The following is a 4935-nucleotide window of genomic DNA, read 5'->3' as shown; positions in this document are numbered from 1 at the left end:
GAAGAAACTGCCAAAAAACATGTCTGACTTTAAATAGCTGACTCTGATTAATATTTTTCCAAGCTATCACCTTTAGCCATTGCTAAAGCAGGCCAGTAAAGCAAGTTAAAATTAAATCTGGATCTTTACTGTTTTAGTGAGTTGATTAACAGTAGGTTGATAAGATAAGTGTCCACCTTAAACCAAGGCTAGATGTCAGCCCTCTCAGGACTTTCTCTCCCTGCCCTTCCTCATAACAAGTTTATGTAATTAAAACAGGTTCTAGACAGTCAGAAAAACAAAACCTTCCGGTCCTTTCCCAGTCACTGCTGACTTCCATAGGAAGTCAAAACATATAACATACATAGAAGATATGTTCAAAACCAGTTGGGACATTTATATGAAATCATAAGAAAGATCATTTTATTAAACAGAATTAAAAATTTTGCATTGTCTTCTCTATCTATGGAGATACTAAAAACTTCCTAGGACAAGATCCTGACCTGACCTTTGCTCTGCTTTGAGTAAAAGGTTGGACTAGATGACTTGCAGAATTCCCTTCCAGCCTCAGCCTTTCTGTTACTATTATCAGTCTAGAATCTAAAGTATATGAGAAAAACATGGCCTTTTTTTCTGTCTGGCCAGGCAGGGAATAGCTCATTTTCTCTTCTTACACAGAAAAAGGGTAAGTTCTTTTTTATGTACATCATATAAAGTTTTGAGGAAGTCTAAGAGTAGGAGACTTTTTGAGACAAAAGTCAAAAATAAATAAATCCTTTTGCCTGAATTCTCTCTCCCTTTTGTCAATAAAAAGAACACTTGGTACTATCTTTGTAATACAACAAAATAGCATCACATAAAGAACAGGAAAAGATAGGAAAGAAGCTTGTACACTATCTGTGGGTGAAGATTAAAAGGGGGAAGAACACTTTGTTTTGTGCTCAATATCTTACATGAAGCAGAAAATTGGAAGAGGAGATAGATGAAGAATTGAGCTGCCATCAGAACTATCCAAAGGACAGGTAATAAAGGTAGATTTTTGCTATCCATACAACCTTTTGATTATAATTCCATGTGTCAAGGTACAGGCAAAGGAAGTGATCAGATTGTCGGTGTTGAGTACACACTTCTGGTTTGAGGAAGGCAGGACTTTGGCTATGGGAAAGCAATATCTCATATCTAACTGTCAGCAAGCAATTGACCGAAAACCCAAAGGTGAGAAATAAACTGGATAAAGAAAAATTACATAACAGCCTTGCTACTGGGGAATTGGGTAAACAGCTTTGACACAACTTAGGGAGATGAGACCTGAGGCTTCATGGGAAGAAGATGTAAGGGATTAAAGACGTTCAAGTGAACTGGTAACTTTTGAAAGGGGCAGCTCTAAATATATAAAGACAAACTTGTTTAAAGAATTCAGAAACAGAATCAGGAAATCTTCAAATATCCACAAATCAAAAAAAGAATTGGGTGAGATCTGTAAAAATCTGTGCTATAAAGGAATAACAAACATTTAGACTTATAAATTCAGAGGATTGTGACATGAAATATATTTCAGTTGGAGAAGTCAGAAAAAAATTCAATTAAAGTGTCAGAACTAAAAGGAAATGAGAAGAGGGTGATTTAGTAAACAAAAGGGAAGAAACTGCAGACAGTGCTGGAGTATTCAACACTTTCTTTGCTTCAGTCTTCACAAAGGTAAATGGAAGTCAAGTTAATTTTAATATGAAAAATGGAACTATGGGGACAGTGATGGTGGGAGCAGTGAATATTTAGATTTAATATATGTATTCAAGTCATAGTTCCAGAAGAAATTCACCATAATTCATGGGTGATAATTTGTACAGTAATCTGAGAACTGGTTTAGGTTATATTTGAGTATATTTTGTTATGCCAAGTATTTGAAAAACTTTGGAGTATTACAAGTTTCTAGAAAACTGATCAGACATAAATCAAAATTAAATATGTCACATGAACTCAATTTAGTTTTATTTTTTCTTGGAACAATTCACTTAGTGGCTAAAGATGTAAATTATATGCATTTTATTTTACTTCAATAAAGTTTTTAGATAAACTAAGAGCAAGTCAGAGGTAAGCAGAGAAGAAATGTTCTAGGGGAAATTATGCCTGTATGTACAAGTTATTTTTAAAAAGTTCTTGAAGAGCAGTTGAAATTGTTTTGAAGATATTACAAATGGCATCCTTAAGAGGTCAATTTTGCTTAGTTTTCTACTGATATTTTTGTTGATGTTTTTGAATCATAAACTAGTAATCAGCAGGACAAAGATAAGACCTTCTAACTGATACTAGACCATAAAATTTGCTTTTTCAGCATTCTTAGAAATCACTGATATAGAGAAATGCTGCATGGAGATAGAAGTCCAGAACAAAGGAGAAAAGAGACTTCCAATACTAATTCAAATAAAATATTGCTGAAGTGTAGAAATTGTCCTCCATAATTAAAATTTAAATTCTCAAATCTGTCTGCAGGTTCCTGGTCAGCTATCAGAGATGGTCAGGGCAGAACAAGAAGTTACCTCCTACACTGAGGAGGTTTCCTTCCAAACTTATGCTGAGATGTCTCTGGACAGTCAAGCTTCTACAGGTAACTTGAGAATAGATTGACAGGTAGATTCTCAGGGAGAGAGTAAATTTGCAGTGCACTATATTTAATGGTGGAGAACTGAAGACTTTCTGAAAGAATGGAATCTGGGACAAAATTTTCCTTGAAGACAGGAAGAAGGAACGAGAGGATATGCAATCCTGCTTAAAGAACTTTAAACATACAGCTCTGCATGTGAAGAAAAAGTGGTCTTAATGTGATTTGAGGTGTTACTGAATGATTATGAAAAAAATTATAATTCAATTTGAAAAATAAGGACATATTTGCATCACTGTAAAAAAATTTAAAAGAGGCAGAGTTTCTAAGGATAAAGAATATTTCTAGTTGTGCTACCCAGTGTTAGCTGGTCTGGCTCAGTATTGATTTCTTAGTCCCCAGCCTTCTTGGAAAGTTAATTTATTTTTATTATGTCTTGAGGTAACTGTGGACATCCCTTGTGTGTTTTCTCAGCAGTTGAATTTTCTGGTTCTTTTTTCAGACCTTAGAAAAGCCTGTAGGAATGGTCCTTTTATGCTGAAATGTTGTGTAGATAGCTGTATTTGCAGCTTGGTTGAGGACTGCTATTTCTCTTTAATACTTGAAAAAGGCCTTGTGTGCTCCAAAACATAGTTGTGTGGGACAGCAAAGCAGAAGAGAAAGAGGAAAGAAAAATTCATGTTGTTCCAAAGTCTGATTTTTCAATAAAGCAAAGGAAGATGGGAGATCCAGTTATGGGAAATGAGATAGGAAGAGGGGCATCATCACACCCCAACAGATATAATCAGACAGAAGTCACATCCCCATTGGTTAGCAGACAAAAAAAATAAACTTTCCTAGGCATTATGATTTTCTGTAGAATGCATATTCCAGGACTCACAGTCCGCTTGTGAGGTCTTTCTCTTGAGTGATCCAAGAGAACTGTTTTGACTGAAGCCCTGAGCAACAAACTGTTGCACAGATCAAGCAGCATATAGTTCATGCAGTCCCTGTGGGCTATTCCAGGCAGGACCAGATGAGAGAAATGCTCTCTATGCTACTGCCAGGAAGCATGACTCCACTGGAGTCTCTGGCAAAAGGCACCTGCAGACACCCAAGGTCAGCAGTGTCAAGGGTGTAAGGGTGCTGGAGCCAGGGCTATAAGGCAATTTGCTCTAAGACCTGGGCACAACTCATGGGTAATGTGGAAGAATGGAGATATCTGTTCTATGTCCCAAGGACATCAAACCCTAGGGGAAAATAAAATGTGATTTGATTTCTGTATTATAGGAAGTACTATGTCAAGAATCACCTGAAGCAATGGAGAATGAGCCCTGCAAGAAGACAGATAAGCACTGCGATGACCCAGCATGAGCCAAAAATGTAACACAATCTCTCCTGTCCTGAGCAACACGTGAAGGCCAAGTCATGCATCACACAACTCAATGGACATTTCACGAGTATTTTACAGAGGTGATCCATAGACTATGAGAATCATATCTGTATATATATGTATCACATGACAGGAGAGAGAGTGGCACTTAGAAGGTTGTATTGGATAGTGTAAGACTTGAGCGTGGCATACATTGTATGGACTAAGGGCTACAGATTGAGATGGGATGGATGGATTTTGCTGCATTTTCATGGCAGTCTGTCATGGTGCTAGTTTGAACCATGTGATGTTTTGAAAATGTGACTAAAAATGTGGATAACACACCTGTGTTTTGGTTATTGCTGAGAAGTCCTTCCATGGCATCAAGATATTCCCACTCTGCCTCTCAGGGAGTAGGCTGAAGGTGTACAAGAATTTAGGAGGGGACACAACAAAGGTAACTGACACAAACTGATTCAACAGGATATTTTCTGACATATAAAAACAGGTTTAGCAATAAAAACTAAAGCAGGGGTGGGGGGATGGGTATTTTGGGATGAGAGACATTGCTCAGAGCCTGGCTGGGCATTACCTATTTGTGGGAGGTGGTCAGTGTTTACTTTTGTATTAATTTTTTATTCCATTTTATTATTCCTCTTTTTCTTGCTTATTAAATATTTTAACCCACAGGTTTTCTCACCTTTGCTCTTCCTATTGCCTCCTCCTGTCCCACTGGAGTCAAGAGCTGAGTAGCAGCATGGTGCTTAGCTGGTGAACCAAGTCAACCCACCACACCTTGCAAATGGCCTTCTAAATTACAGTACCACTCCCCATCTTAACATGAAGTTAAAAACCCTTGGATTATCAAAGACAGTATGGTAATATTACCAGACCAAGAAGAACATTTCAGTTAAGCAATGCTTCCTGAAAATTTCAAAGCATGAAGACTTTAGTACAATGTGCAGCAAGGCAGGATCCATAGAAAAGTGAAAGGGGAAGAAAAAAA

This window comes from Lonchura striata, chromosome 5 (assembly GCF_046129695.1).
Source record: "Lonchura striata isolate bLonStr1 chromosome 5, bLonStr1.mat, whole genome shotgun sequence".
In the NCBI taxonomy this organism is placed as follows: domain Eukaryota; kingdom Metazoa; phylum Chordata; class Aves; order Passeriformes; family Estrildidae; genus Lonchura; species Lonchura striata.
The sequence above is the reverse complement of the archived record's forward strand: the minus strand, read 5'-3'. Positions refer to the sequence as shown.